The sequence below is a fragment of the Procambarus clarkii genome, chromosome 53, assembly GCF_040958095.1.
Source record: "Procambarus clarkii isolate CNS0578487 chromosome 53, FALCON_Pclarkii_2.0, whole genome shotgun sequence".
In the NCBI taxonomy this organism is placed as follows: Eukaryota; Metazoa; Arthropoda; class Malacostraca; order Decapoda; family Cambaridae; genus Procambarus; species Procambarus clarkii.
The window spans coordinates 28,263,570-28,280,682 of record NC_091202.1 but is presented as its reverse complement, the minus strand read 5'-3'; the positions used below and the strand labels follow the sequence as shown (position 1 = coordinate 28,280,682).

Genomic DNA, 17,113 nt, shown 5'->3' with positions numbered 1-17,113 from the left:
TTTTTTTTATCATGAAGTTGACAACATGTATTTCCTAATAATAAATAAATAAATGTGTGTGTGTGTGTGTGTGTGTGTGTGTGTGTGTGTGTGTGTGTGTGTGTGTGTGTGTGTGTGTGTGTGTGTATGTTTGTGTGTGTTCCTATTAAAAATACTTTTACAATTTGTTATTGGAGAGTCCCTCTAACAATCAGTTTGATGATAACTTTCTGGTAAATAAACAAACAAAGCATTGGACAATTGACCGATTCTTGCAGAGTATATTGTGAAATTCTAAGTTTCAGATCTTTGGATGTTTGCCCTACATAGAACCTATTACAATCTTTACAAGGTATTTTATAAATGACACAATTATTACTAAGACAACTGTTTCTAACTAATAGTTTTCCAACATAATTTTCGTAATTAAACAATACATGTATATCAAAACGTTTCAAATCCTTGACAATATTTTGTGAACTCAGAAAAATGTGGTAAACATAATACATTTTTGGGGGAGAATTTTTTTTACTGCATATATTATTATAATATGTACGACGTGCTTTGCTACGGAAAACTTCCAAAAAACTCAGTGGATAACAAAGCTTGAGACCAATATAATCAATATTCTTAAACTCTAAGTTAGTTCAAAATTCTAAGAATTTTGGACTAACAACCCAAAGAGATCATAGGTACATGGAGGAAAAAATTTATTGTTTCACATTGTATCTATGCCCATAAAAATCATGAACAAAGGATAAACTATTTGTAGGCTTTCTGTAAACACTGGACTTTAGTGAAAAATCTTCCCTATGAACAAGTGTTTCTAAAATAAGGCAAGCATAATCAAGCATGAGCAGTAAAATAGGTACCTGGGTGTTAGTCAGCTGTCACGGGCTGCTTCTTGGGGGTGGAGGCCTGGTCGAGGACCGGGCCACGGGGACACTAAAGCCCTGAAATCATCTCAAGATAACCTCAAGATAGCATCCTGTTTATCGTAGCATACGTGACCTACTTCCTGTTCTAGCAATCTTATCTGACCTAGCTGGTATTTTTGTCCCACATACCTGTGCAATCCCAAAGTTGTTTTCCTCAGAGAACCTGACCTATCCTCAATTTTCCCCAACCTACATATCTTTGCCCATATTTTCCCCAACATATCTGACCTAGCTCTTATTTTTCACCACACACCTGTTATATATCATATATTTTCTAACATACTTCGCCTTGCCCTTAATTGTTTTCTAGTATATCTGACCTATTTTTTGTTGTTTCCAACGTATCTGACCTAACACCCTTTTTTCCCCAACTTTACCTGTCTTTGCTGCTATTTTTCCCGAACATTCATGACCAAGTTCCACCCTTCTGACCCTACCAAGCTTTCTAACCAACACACCTGATCTAGCGCTTCTTCTACCCAACACACCTGACCTAGCTTGTGTTCTACTCCACACACCTGACCCAACTCCTATTCTTTTACACATATTTAACCTATACCTATAAGCATGGCACTCAGGATCCTCACCAACATAACCATTCAAAATAACAGCATTTTCTCCGTAAACAAGAACTCACTTAGCCCTGATATATGTTTCATTTTGATCTTCAAGAAACAATAGACTATACATAACATCCTCCAGATATTCCTTATCATAATCTGCAAGTGTATCGTCTTAATAGACTATACATAACATCCTCCAGATATTCCTTATCATAATCTGCAAGTGTATCATCTTAATCACTATCATTTCTAACTTTGAGCGGATTATTTCAGGTTCTTAACAGATATTTATTCTAGAAACAAGTGCCTTTTGTTCTTTACTAACTTATTTCGAAGATGTTATATAGGTCTCCTTCACTCCCCTAAGCCAAGCAGTGTATCTCATTCTGATAAACTGTTATGTCTTGCAAGAACATAACTCAACATAAGCTCGGTATCTCTGATAAATGGTGACTCCCAGAATTTGATTCTGGACGAGGTTTGCTGTAAACCAGAGTTGGTTGGTTGGTTGAGATTTTTGGGAACATGTTTAATGTGAGGTTGACATCTATTCTACCGAAATACCTTGATAATCTCAACCAGTAATGTCTCTGATAGACTATTTTATCTCTCTTAGCAGATATATATACGCTTCCTCCGCCAGGATACCCATGTCGCTAATCTTATTAAAACTCTCTATACATTTCCTTAAAATTGCTGTCTTTACCACTTCTAGTGACGCGTTGCTTCAAGCCCTCAATATTGCAACATGTTAAATAGTATTACGGACGGAAAGCTATGAATTAGACGTAGCCATATACATTTATCAACACAAATCGACCAGTTACAATAACACTAGTTTTCCCAGCGGGGCTTACGCGGTTCTCACTTATCTTGTCTGTGAGTATACCCTTGAAATGCGGTAAACCAACAGCTTCTATCAGCACTCGAACACGTGAGGCATTGTACCGTAGACTCATATTAGTGCCGACAGATGGAACTCTATCTTCAACAGCCATTTCCTCGAATTTTCGTTGTCGTTCACTGAGTACCAAATGTCACAAAATGTTGCATGAATAACTTGTTTACGCTAATGTTACTCTGCACAGCTCGGACAATTATTTCTATAAGATACCAATTTTTCTCAGTTTTCACTTAACTGGTAATATATCGTTCGCTATCTTCACAATGACGATCTGTACAATTTGAACTTTTGGTTCTCCGCACAAGCCTCAGATAGTTTAATAATGACTAATGGCTCATTTAAGCAACAATGCGTCCAGTACGACTTGGTGATTTTCACCATTAGGTCGCGAGATCATTGCCAGGTCCCCTGCTCTGGCCCATTGTGTTTTGAGATGATTTAACTAGTCCGCACCAGTGAAGTTGTGACACGTATTTTCTTTGCAGACCTTCTGGGGTGAGAGCAACGATTCAGTGCTCTTGTTTTCTTAAATCAACCAATCTGTATCCCAAATTCGCTCCTGTATTCAACTGGGACCAGTGAAAAAACTGCTTCTATGACATCCGACACTGGAATGAGGTTCTGAACCTCTTGTACTCTGGATTATTTGTTTCAACACTTCCAATAACGTGGTGTCACTTCAACCTTCTCGCACACAAGCCAAGATCTTGGATATCATTGGCTAGTTCCTTCCCCATTAAATTATTTTTGTTCAAGAGTCATCAGCTCTCTGCTCGAACACGAGTTTCAAAAAGAAATTCAGGTCACTGTTATCTGCCTCTCAACTTTTCGTGTGTGTGTTTTTTCAGACTCGACTACCAAATTTGTGGAAAAATAAAAGTCCCGTAAACAAAATAACTTTTCCTGGGTGTTAGCACAGAGTTCTGGTGCGGAGTGTTGTTGCAAATTGTGTTCTAGGGGAAGAACGAGAACACAATATGGCTTCATATCGTTTCCCACCTGGTTCGAAGTGACGACACCTTCTCGTCTTGTTGCACGACAACATTTTCGCAGATCAATAAGCAGTTTAGTTACAGAATCCATGAAAACCTGTCGAATTCGTCCTTGAAAGATTCTTCGAATGATATTTACAAGGGAATTTCGATGACAGATAATACTTCACTAAGTAAAAATCATAGACAAAATATCAGCGTTGATATTTTGACTGTCAATATTAAAGCAAAAAAAGATACTTTTTTATTTTATCTTTGTCACCTCAGAGCTATGACTAGGGCATGTACGGAAATGGCTTAAGGCTGTAACATTACGAACAGTAAGCTATAGTGTGAAATTTTACAATAAGAATGTTTTAATGCAGTTAACTTAATTCCAATCTATCGGAATTTTAGGTGAAGATAGCGCTCAAACTCCAGGGTGACGCCATTCAAGATGACGCCAAACACTGAACACGATACACACACTGAACACGACACACACGATTACGACACACACGGAACACGACACACACACACCAAACACGACACACACACACCGAACACGACACATACACCGAACACGACACACACACACCGAACACGACACATACACTGAACACAACACACACACCAAACACGACACACACACACCAAACACGACACACACACCGAACACGACACCCTCACAGTCGCACTGGCTAATACTCCCGTTCTCCTTGGCTATCTACAATGAGGAGGACTCCTAATTATACTCTTAATGATCATATTATAATGAAAATGACCCCGTTACAAGCGCTATATGAGGCCATCATTTATACCTGACCTCATTCTATCGATAATTAGTTCAATTAACTGTGACTATGCAACAGTGATAAGACCTGAGTACGCCCAGTAATGAATGGAAGTCGAGGCTCCTGTGATATGAGATTCAGCTTTTCAATTGACTAAAATCATTGGAGCAGAATCACTCTGAGGAAAGTACATGTACACACACACAATATCATCTCTCTCTCTCTCTCTCTCTCTCTCTCTCTCTCTCTCTCTCTCTCTCTCTCTCTCTCTCTCTCTCTATCTCTCTCTCTCTCTCTCTCTCAACCAACCAATTGGGCTGGACAGTAGAGCGACGGTCTCGCTTCCAGCAGGTCAGCGTTCAATCCCCGACAGTCCAAGTTCTTGGGTACCATTCCTTTCCCCCGTCCCATCCCAAATTCTTATCCTGATCCCTTCCAAGTGCTATATAATAGTATTTCCTTGGCGCTTTCCTATGATAATTCCCTTCCCCTTCCCTTCTCTCTCTCTCTCTCTCTCTCTCTCTCTCTCTCTCTCTCTCTCTCTCTCTCTCTCTCTCTCTCTCTCTCTCTCTCTCTCTCACACACACACACACACACACACACAGACACACAGAATTTGCTGAAATCCTTTATGATATAATTATGAGTGGCGGTGAATACATTCTCAATAATGGGAGTTGTCTGGGAGCGTGCCCCCATGGTGTGGGTCGAGCAATTCGTTATCTGGGAAGTCAGGTATTTCTGTACGCTTCCAAATAAAAAAATACAGAAGGATTTCATCTCTGAAATCCTCACATAATATACTTTTTTCATCTATAAAGCTATAAGAATCCATATTTATTTTAACTTTTTTTATGATCTGGAATGATATAGCAAAGGCACTGCACTCAAAAACTTGGCATGTAGAAAATATAGTCCTTTAATTCCCTTTAACTAATAAAGTTTATGTAGTCCTATATTGGTATATAAAGTTGAGGTTGATGGTTAGGTTGTTGCAATTCTTCTCAAATCAACTTTCCACTATTATCTTTCTGCCCGAAACGCTTTGCGTAATAGTGGCTTTAGGCATTGTATGTACTAGCTCTATCTATAAAGCCAACAAACTTTGTAAAATCTCTTTATGTATGTACCTTACCTAAATAAAAATTATTATTATTATTATTATTAACTACCACAGCAATTGCACAAAAGTTGTCTTTCCTCTGATAGCAACAGTTCCCATTTACGTACCTCTAAAACATACTCACTATAGCATATAATCACCAATTTTTCGCGGATGAATTGAATAACATTACGTCGAAAGCCATTATTACAATTTCATATACCTATAGCACAGTATCTCAGTATCATAAGATTCTACATTCGTCAGAGTAGCAACAGTTAGTGAGTAGCACAACCATTGCCAAATTGTTGTGACTGGAAAGTCTTGGTGACTGTTCTCTAGTACCCTCCTCTTAATTAAATTACATAGATTACAGCGCTGAGAGAATTTGGAAGATAATCCAATTGTCCTCATATTATGGCCGTGATAAGGATAGCTGGTTGGTTATCATACTGTGGTGTGGGGTAGCTGTTTGGTTATCATACTGTGGTGTGGAGTAGCTGGTTGGTTATCATACTGTGGTGTGGGGGGCAACTGGTTGGTTATCATACTGTGATGTGGGGTAGCTAGTTGGTTATCATACTGTGATGTGGGGCAGTTGGTTGATTATCATACTGTGATGTAGGATAGCTGGTTGGTTATCATACTGTGAAGTGGGACAACTGGTTGGTTATCATACTGTGATGTAGGATAGCTGGTTGGTTATCATACTGTAAAGTAGGGCAGCTGGTCGGGTTAAGACAATTATTACTGTATGATTACTCTATCATTCTCTCTCTCGTGTAATGACAAAATATATATATTTCACTGCACTCAAATTCCTCTCAGCGTTCAGGAGAGCTAAGTGCATCAGGGTAGCTACGGACTCAAGTGGCTTCCTCTAAGGATTAAGTGAATCGACTGCCACGGTGCGTGGCGTTCACTGTTGAGCAATTTGTATAAAAAAATACCCAGATTCAGAGTTCAAAATAAACCGCATTGCAATATATCTTCAGACACACGATTTAAGCCACTAACACACAAGCCACCAGCAGCCGTGCTGGCGTCCTCAGCGACAACCCCACACCCACACAAGTAGCGTTGCTAATGTCCTCAGCGACAACCCCACACCCATACACAAGTAGCGTTGCTAATGTCCTCAGCGACAACCCCACACACACACAAGCCACCACCAGCCGCCGTGCTGACGTCCTCAGCGACAACCCCGCACACACACAACCCACCAGCAGCCGTGCTGACGTCCTAAGCGACAACCCCCCACACACACAAGCCACCAGCAGCCGTGCTGACGTCCTCAGCGACAACTTCACACACACACAAGCCACCAGCTCATTCACACACTCACCCCCACAGGGCCGGAGTCGATCCTGTCACAAAGCGGAAGATTGTATCAGGTCTTTGCTAGGGGAGGTTGCTGTGTGTGTGGAGTCTACCTCCACTATCTTCCTCGTTTTCAATTCCCTTGTTCAATCCCCACTGAAGAGGTGTTTCCATGCTCTCCTGCGACTCAAGTGGATCTCCAGCATCAGTATGACCTTTTGTTTTACTCTTAAACTAAAAGTATTTTGTGTGTCTACTTCGGCTGTCACCTTAATTGATTTGTTTACTTGTGATGTGTTATAATAGTTATGACAACAAGGAATGAGCTCCAGCTCCTGGTTCCTATAATTTACGTATCGATTGTGTGGTTTAAAGATTGGCGACCAGCCCTAACTGTTCATGTTTATGTGAGGCAGAGAGTGGAGTTATTCTCCTCTACTTATCATTGAACAATTTGACAATATTTCCTTCGCCTGCACCACGACAATATCACCCTCATTAAACACCACGACAATATCACCCTCATTAAACACTACGACAATATCACCCTCACTAAATACCACGACAATATCACCCTCATTAAACACCACGACAATATCACCCTCACTAAACACCACGACAATATCACCCTCACTAAATACCACGACAATATCACCCTCACTAAACACCACGGCAATATCACCCTCACTAAACACCACTACAATATCACCCTCGTTAAACACCACGACAATATCACCCTCATTAAACACCACTACAATATCACCCTCGTTAAACACCACGACAATATCACCCTCACTAAACACCACGACAATATCACCCTCATTAAACACCACGACAATATCACCCTCACTAAACACCACTACAATATCACCCTCACTAAACACCACGACAATATCACCCTCTCAAGTGCCATGACAATATTTACCCGAAATGAAGGCGAACGGTGGGATTTTTATCAGGATAATCGAAACATTCATTTACAAAGTAAATGTTTGTTCGTTTAAGTTTGTAGACATTCGGAAATTGTCCAGATACTAAGAGCTATGCATATACATGCTCTTTCATACTTCCCGCAATGATGTTCGATCTCAAAATTTCCATCTCCACCTTAGGAGTCCCTATTCGATGCATCTGGTGACGGGCTTTTAAAGCTTCAGAGGGAAGAGAAACGTTCTTCCAAGCTCCACGACCCGGACGAACGTGAGGAGAATACCTCGTTTCAGGACCAACGGAAATGCAATATATTTACTTGGAAATGTGATACATACACTATAACACACACACACACATGTATGTGTACATATAAAATATTATTTACCTGCAATTTTGCATTGCCCATCCAAAAAATTATTCCTATACTCTTAATAACAACAAACAAAATGTATTTATTTTAGACCTGATAAGCAGGTTGGCTTAAAATATATAATTCTAATCTTCACCCCTGCATCTGCTTCCCTGAAAATTGGATACTTGGAGAACGTGTCCTATACTGGGCATAAACAAGAGCCAGAGTAAGGACCCATGTAACAAGAGAGAAACCCATTTGGCTCACTCTTGACAATCCGACTTAATCTAGTTTAGCTTTCTTGAAAATACCCTCCCTGTCGTGCAGGGGAAATGGGGGACGAGCATTGAGGCGCCCCATTACACACCGTGAATCTTCTTTAAATTTGGCTAAATTGGTATAATGAATGTAAATTAATTTAATCTTAATTCCACATGGTTGCTCAAGATGAGTGAGGGATTGATATCACTGGAAAATATAATCTGGGGGCTGTATATATATTTGTCTTGCTCGGAAGATTGCAGGATTTCGTGTGAGCTGTGTAAGATTCTCTATGATATCGTCTTTTTCTATTGCTTCTTCTTATTTAAGGTTCGTGCGATCTTCTTGAAAGCTATCTCCTCCTGATATCATGCAGTGTTGTGTATACTTCAGAATCATATGTCAGTGTTGTGTATACTTTGTATCATGTTAGTGTTGTGTATACTTTAGTATCATGCTTGTGTTGTGTATACTTCAGTATCCTATGTCAGTGTTGTGTATACTTCGGTATCATACAGTGTTGTATATATCTAAGTATCATGCAGAGGGTCGTATAAACTTCAGTATTTTAAGGAATGTCACTTATTCGTCAGTATTTTATGGGGGTATCAGAAATACTTCGCTTCCATACGCTGTATCGAGTGCACTGAATGATACACCAAAATCATGTAGTGTGCTGTGAGCAAATATGTATCATACAATGTGTTGTGTACCCCTCAGTAGGATGCAGTGTGTTGGGAATACGTTAGTATCATGCAGTATATTGTATACACCTCCCCATCAAGCAGTACATTGGTATGCAATTCCATATAATACAGACTTGCTGTGCCTCAAGGGAAATAGGATCCCACGAAGGCTTTCAGGGAAGAGGATAAGCACCGATTTAAAAGGTTTTTGTATCTTTTATTTGGCACGTCGTTGAATTCAACGACACACAATTTCCATTTACGATTTGCTAGTCTTCTGCTAGTGGTTTCCAGACCTAATTAAATCATTATTTTTCGGTTGGGGATACCTTCATTTGCTATCAATATCTAAGGTATTTTGCTAATTGTTTTAAGAAAAAATTGGGGATATTGGAATTGGAAATATTTTACTCGTTTCGGTCAGGGCACTCTGATTGCACTGTAACCGTTCAGGGTAGGCTCTGCTTGCACTGTAACCGTTCAGGGTAGTCTCTGCTTGCACTGTAACCGCTCAGGGTAGTCTCTGATTGCACTGTAACCGCTCAGGGAAGTCTCTGCTTGCACTGTAACCGCTCAGGGTAGTCTCTGATTGCACTGTAACCGTTCAGGGTAGTCTCTGCTTGCACTGTAACCGCTCAGGGTAGTCTCTGCTTGCACTGTAACCGCTCAGGGTAGTCTCTGCTTGCACTGTAACCGCTCAGGGTAGTCTCTGCTTGCACTGTAACCGCTCAGGGTAGTCTCTGCTTGCACTGTAACCGCTCAGGGTAGTCTCTGCTTGCACTGTAACCGCTCAGGGTAGTCTCTGTTTGTATAATACCGGTCAGAGCAATCTCTGCTTACGCTGTATGAATCAGAACATTTAGTACTGGTATTTTACTGGTGATTGTACTCTCAGCTTGCATTATAGCTGTCATGGAACTCACTTCTCATATTTCAACAGTCAGGATACTCTCTATTTGCACAAACAAGTCAGAACACTATGGACTTGCATTGTGCTGATCAGGAAACCCTTTAGTTGCATTGTACCAGTCAGGGTACTCACTATAAACACCGTACCGGTAAAGTGACTGACTTCTAACACTGTACCAAACAAGCCTCACAGTACTAACATTGTACCACTCAGGGCACTGATACATCTATTGTCACGGCTGACTGGAAACATCACTTGTTAAATAACAGAATAACAGTCACTAAAATATTAAACAACTGCCATGCAACAGGAATATTATTTAATTCCATTTCGTTAGAAGGGGATGACACAATATATCATTTTCGCACACCATAGGTGAGCGTGTGTTTGCACTGCAAATTTTCAAATCGCATTAGCAAACAATCAATAAATTAATCCGGATTATGAAGGAGGACAACAGTGTGTTTTTGGAAATAACAGAACGGTCGGTTTTGGTCCTCCAGAACTGATGGGTTGTTTGCTTATTAAATATCGGTCTATTTTCTCTCTCTCTGATATCTCTTTATTTAAAGAACAAACATGCTTCATTGTTTGAATGGTATTCTGGTACTATTCATTGACTTTATTGATGCCTGGTTCTGTCTTGTGATCTAACCTAGGGAACCGGTCGGCAGAGCGGACAGCACGCTGGACTTGTGATCCTGTGGTCCTGGGTTCAATCCCAGGAGCCGGCGAGAAACAATGGGCAGAGTTTCTTTCACTCTATGCCCCTGTTACCTAGCAGTAAAATAGGTACCTGGGTGTTAGTTAGCTGTCACGGGCTGCTTCCTGGGGGTGGAGGCCTGGTCGAGGACCGGGCCGCGGGGACACTAAAGCCCCGAAATCATCTCAAGATCTCAAGATAAGATAACACACTCACGATGTTCTCTCTCTGATAGTCTGACATTCTCAAGGAGGTTATCTTCAGCTGTGATTTGTGTATGCACATACACACCCCTCATAATTATCTTAACATATCAGAAGACATTACTGATCCCCATGAGGAATGCTCTTATGGCTATGCTAAATACGTTTGGTAGAATTATGCAAAATGAGTTTAATTATAATAAAGTGCAATGCGGGCAGCAAGATCGAGCCAAAGGAGTTTGGATCCTAAGTGTGCTATAACTTTCAAACTTGATCTCATTGCTTAACGTTTTAAGGCAGTTTATATTGGATGCATAAGGTGATCACCGTGTGTATATTGGTTAAGCATATTAAGTGCTCTTTATACCTTCTCCTGAACTACAAAACTTGTTCAGGGATAAGGAAAATTTTCATTTATTGGAACAAGTTTGGATCATATCAACTTCAGGCTCATTATACATATATACACAACTCATCCTACTGTTTCAGATATTACTTTTAGTAACTATGTGCAGCATAGTACAAATATTGACGCAGTAAGCAATTCGATAGTAGAATTATGTACTATTCACTTTATAGAATCCGAAAACATTTAAGCTGTAAAACAAATTTAAATATTCCTAGACCTAGTAAAGCAGATATTTAAAAATCGTTTTCAAGTTTGCCCAAATTCAATCGTACCGATTTGTACTTTCTACTTGCGTTGTACGTCGATATATGTACTATGATCCTACTATGAAAATTTTTGACATAACTCCCCAGTGACTCCTCTTGTTTAAAGGATATAGTCAAATTATCACAGACTTATATATTACAGTTTTCTTGATGTGTATGACATTCTACCGAGTACATTTTATATTTTAAAACATATATATATATATATATATATATATATATATATATATATATATATATATATATATATATATATATATATATATATATATATATATATTTATATATATATAAATATATATATATATATATATATATATATATATATATATATATATATATATATATATATATTATTAAATATGACCGAAAAAGTAAGATTAATAATTCTAACACGAATTTTCTCAATCTTTCGTACATTTCTTTTCACTGTTGGAGGTAAATCAAAAATCAATTCTCCAAATCAATTCTTGGAGAATTGATTTTTGATTTACCAACAGTGAAAAGAAATGTACGAAAGATTGAGAAAATTCGTGTTAGAATTATTAATCTTACTTTTTCTGTCATATTTAATAATATATGTCTACAGGAAAGACTGCTACCAAAATATACTAATATATATATATATATATATATATATATATATATATATATATATATATATATATATATATATATATATATATATATATATATATATATTTAGGGTTGTCAAGAAGTGTTGAACATTTGAAAGTTTTCGAATATTTCGAATATTTTCGAATACATATAGACTGAGGAATCTTACATTCAATATGGCAATTTTAGGAATTGGAAATATCATTTGAATCCACTAACTTATGTTTGCTAAGCATTGTTTGGTCAAACTTCATTCTGCAATCTGGCAGTGAGTGTGGTAGATTTCATCTACCTGCACCTTTAGTACTATATGCAACTCTAGTATCATCACCACTACCACCACCTACAGCGCCATCACCATCTCTATCAGTACCAATGTCCCTACCACCATCACTAGCTCTACCACCAGCGTCAACCCAACACGACCACCACCACCACCACCGGCGCTCAGCCCGCTATGCATACACTACACACCACTCGTCCTATTAGACTCTGACGCAGATCCACAGACTCGAGGGAGGAGTTTTCCCACTGTGAAACCCTCCAATTACCGCCCTCCATTTAGGCCCTTGTAGTTCCCTCCCATTCAGTAACCTTCCTCTCAACTTAAATTGGCTCGGTTTACCTTCTCTCTAAATTGATTTAACCTCAATGTTATTTTCTGCCCTGAGGAATCAGGGCTTTGTCCGACGCGATAATTAATCACATTTAGCTTTCACTTGTAGTTTTAATCACATACACTGGCCTTTCAATTTGTAACTGATAATTGATGTAAATGTATTTTGTGTTATTCTGTTATCATATAACTTACTGTATCTTAGTTTTAATTTTTTACAAAATATTGATTAATTTTTTTTATAATACATTATACATATATTATACAGACTACATAAAAGTGTCTGCCTTCACATCACTATGTTCAAAACAGCACCGTCAATCTGGATCGACACTACAGCACCAATAATACACCACACCCGCACAACTACACAACCACCGGACAACCACACCAATTATGCTCCCCCAATCTACGCCACTACTACATCTCAATACCATTCGCACCCCCACCAAACCACAACCCAGCCACATCACAAACACACAAAAACCACATCAATACCCCACCACAACCGCATGGCAGCCACAGGGTAGAAGACAGAATTGTAGAGTGTGTGTGTGTGTGTGTGTGTGTGTGTGTGTGTGTGTGTGTGTGTGTGTGTGTGTGTGAATCTTTAGCACGTAGCTCACTCCAGACTGGAATATTCCCTAGTTCCATCCGCTTATGTTACAATCCTTGCGGATGCTCGTTCAATCCGCTTTTCAGTGATGGTGTTGAGAAAGTTGTGGCGACAGAGAGCTCAGCTGGCAGACTACGAGTTTAGGAAGTTGTGTCGGCTACCAGCAATGAGACTGCGAGTTTTGGAAGCTGTTACCGCTACCGCCAGAAAGAGGATGGAGGTGTTCTAATACTAATCAATATACTTCGAGTGGGGTTTAGGAGTTTTACTACTCTCCAAGCCCCGGACTAGGATTAGGCTGGACGTATGATAATTGGGTACAACAGGCCTTTGCTTGGAGCAGCCCGCAAGCCCACAAATCCATTATAACCCAGAGGGTCCGCCACTTCTTACAGGAACGTGTCCCACTCCATATGGTTAGGTTATCTTGAGAGATGATTTCGGGGCTTTTAGTGTCCCCGCGGCCCGGTCCTCGACCAGGCCTCCACCCCCAGGAAGCAGCCCGTGACAGCTGACTAACACCCAGGTACCTATTTTACTGCTAGGTAAGAGGGGCATGGGTGAAAGAAACTCTGCCCATTGTTTCTCGCCGGCGCCTGGGATCGAACCCAGGACCACAGGATCACAAGTCCAGCGTGCTGTCCGCTCGGCCGACCGGCTCCCTATGGTACAATTATAAATAAAAATATCATTTACAGGATAAATTTTGTCCTCCACTCAGGTCTCCACTGTGGAAAAAATTCTGAAAAATATATAAAAAATATATTATGTTTACCATATTATGGTTTTATTATTCTCCATAAGCCGAGTTAATTATTTCAACAGTGTTATCCTCACGATTTTAGGTTTACCTTTATTAATAAAGTAACATTGGTTCTCATTTTAAGTTTAAGGACTCATTGAGGTGTGTTCCAACATCGCTTATTCATATAACTGTTCCAGCTGTAACGCCTGACACATTGGCAGCTCCATCACGATCTTCACAATAAGGATGATGGAGAATAAAGAAATCTCGTATTATATTGACATGCTATTATCGAAACCGTCGTTGTCTGAAATTAGAGATCATTCTCGAGGGAGAGAATCATCCTCTCAATCATTTTAGTTTCCAGATTTTAAATATATGAAATAGCGGGTCATTTGATCTGAAAATAATGGAGCCTTTGTATATAAATAAACTTCGGGCTATATATTGAATAAATATGTCACATTTTTTGCAATCTTGCAATTTTTAGATTTAAGTCCGATTCTTTAGTCCCCCGGACTAAAAGCTTGGGGACCGGCTTGGGGAGCCGACCGGCTTGGGGAGCCGGTCGGCCGAGCGGACAGCACGCTGTACTTGTGATCCTGTGGTCCTGGGTTCGATCCCAGGCGCCGGCGAGAAACAATGGGCAGAGTTTCTTTCACCCTATGCCCCTGTTACCTAGCAGTAAAATAGGTACCTGGGTGTTAGTCACCTGTCACGGGCTGCTTCCTGGGGGTGGAGGCCTGGTCGAAGACCGGGCCGCGGGGACACTAAAGCCCTGAAATCATCTCAAGATAACCTCAAGATAACCTAACCCCCCCCCCTTGTTTCAAGGTTAGATTTTTGTTATTTTGTTTTATTTAGAGTGTGTTAATTGGTTATTTTGTAGTTATCGGTTATAGAAACTAGTGTACGTTAATTACTGTTTAATAATTGAGTTTGAAATGTTAAATGTTGGTTTACAGTTCTTATATATTTTCTTTTGTGTGTGTTTTGTGTATATAATCCCAGTTTCGCTATGCTTTCTTCGATTTTTTTGGAGTAAGTAATTCAAATTTTCTTGAATATCTACTTTTCTATTTCGAGCGTAATGTTATTAGAGCTATGTCGTCTTTTTTTTAGTTAAGTGTCAATTTATAAATATTTTAAGTTAATTTTACATTTAATTTCTAGCATTATGTTTTTGATAGTTGAATTTTATCTAACCGTTTTTACTTTTAATGCATTTATCATATTCTTGCTAAATTGTCTTCTAGATCAGATGGTGAAGACGGAAATTGTTCGAAACGGTATACGAAGTTTTTAAACAAAATTATTAATTAAGAAGAGATGCTGGCCACGGCATTAGCCATCCTTTAATCTTAAAATTATGTAAATCATTTACATAATTTATGTATTTGTGCATAGTTGTCTCTAGACTACTTTAAATGTTGACTCTTTAAATGGGAAACTTTAAGGGGGTATTTGAGAACACAGACGAGGTTTGCCGGGGGCCTCATAACCTGGTGGATAGCGCGCACGACTCGTAATTCTGCGGTGCGGGTTCGATTCCCGCACAAGGCAGAAACAAATGGGCCAAGTTTCTTTCACCCTATGCCCCTGTTACCTAGCAGTAAATAGGTATCTGGGTGTTAGTCAGCTGTCACGGGCTGCTTCCTGGGGGTGGAGGCCTGGTCGAGGACCGGGCCGCGGGGACACTAAAAGCCCCGAAATCATCTCAAGATAACCTCAAGATAACGAGGTTCTGTGCGACTCGAGCAGATTTCCTTAAGGTAACACTACGGAATAGTGACACTTCACTTCTTGAAATTGTTTTTGTCTTTGGTGCGAGCGTGGGTGTGTGTATCGCGGGCGCCCGAAGTGGATACATGTGTATTTAATGCAATGCCTGTGTCAACACTTAACGTTGTGTATCTTCAAGATGCTCCGCGTGCTTGTTTCAGGTTGTGCGTTGTCTGAGTATGTTTATTTAATGTCGAGGGTGTATGTTCCACAGTGTGTGTACTCACCTAGTTGTACTCACCTAGTTGTGTTTATGGGGGTTGAGCTCTGGCTCTTTGGTCCCGCCTCTCAACCGTCAATCAACAGGTGTACAGATTCCTGAGCCTATCGGGCTCTGTCATATCTACACTTGAAACTGTGTATGGAGTCAGCCTCCACCACATCACTTCCTAATGCATTCCATTTGTCAACCACTCTGACACTAAAAAAGTTCTTTCTAATATCTCTGTGGCTCATTTGGGCACTCAGTTTCCACCTGTGTCACCTGTGTCCACCTGTGTATTCACCTAGTTGTATTCACCTAGTTGTGTTTGTGGGGGTTGAGCTTTGCTCTTTCGGCCCGCCTCTCAACTGTCAATCAACTGTTTACTGACTACTTTTTTCCCCCCACACTACACACACACACACCCCAGGAAGAAGCCCGTGACAGCTGATTAACTCCCAGGTACCTATTTATTGCTAGGTAACAGGGGCATTCAGGGTGAAAGAAACTTTGCCTACTTGTTTCTGCCTGGTGCGGGAATCGAACCCGCGCCACAGAATTACGAGTCCTGCGCGCTATCCACTAGGCTATCAGGCCCCCGCGCGTGTGTGTGTGTGTGTATCTGTATGTGTGTGTACTCACCTAGTTGTCCTTGCGGGGGTTGAGCTTTGGCTCTTTGGTCATTTTGGTGTGTGTGTGTGTGTGTGTGTGTGTGTGTGTGTGTGTGTGTGTGTGTGTGTGTGTGTGTGTGTGTGTGTGTGTGACCCACAGCAGGAGAACTGTGACTGTGAGTGCTCTATAGAGTGCGTTGTACAGAGTGTTGCATGCGTGTGTGCTTACAGTGTGTGTGTCTGTGTTCGTTTCAGAGAGTCGTGTGTATGTGTGTTCAAAAGATCGATTGTTGTATGTTATTCAATCATTTCACAACATGGTAACCACTTCACAACATGGTAGCCATTTCACAACATGGTTTTACAAATGGCCGTTCATGTTTAACAAATTTGCTATCATTTTATTCCAGCATAGTTGTGGCAGTTGAAAAGGGTAAGGATTGTGATGTTGTGTACCTAGACTTTAGCAAAGCATTTGATACAGTGCCACATGAAAGACTGATTAAAAAGATACAAGCTCATGGTATTGCGGGTGCTATATTAACTTGGATTAGGGCATGGCTATACCAAAGAAAACAGAGAGTTAGTATCAATGGGGTTAAGTCAGACTGGGAAAATGTTGTAAGTGG

At 40.1% G+C, this 17,113-nt stretch overlaps 1 protein-coding gene across 1 annotated transcript in view; it reads right to left on the bottom strand.

The window, feature by feature from the left end:
* Positions 1-17,113, bottom strand: part of LOC123767147 (neuronal acetylcholine receptor subunit alpha-7) — an 84,210-nt gene that overhangs the window by 27,662 nt on the left and 39,435 nt on the right. The gene's annotated exons all lie outside the window — the stretch shown is intronic.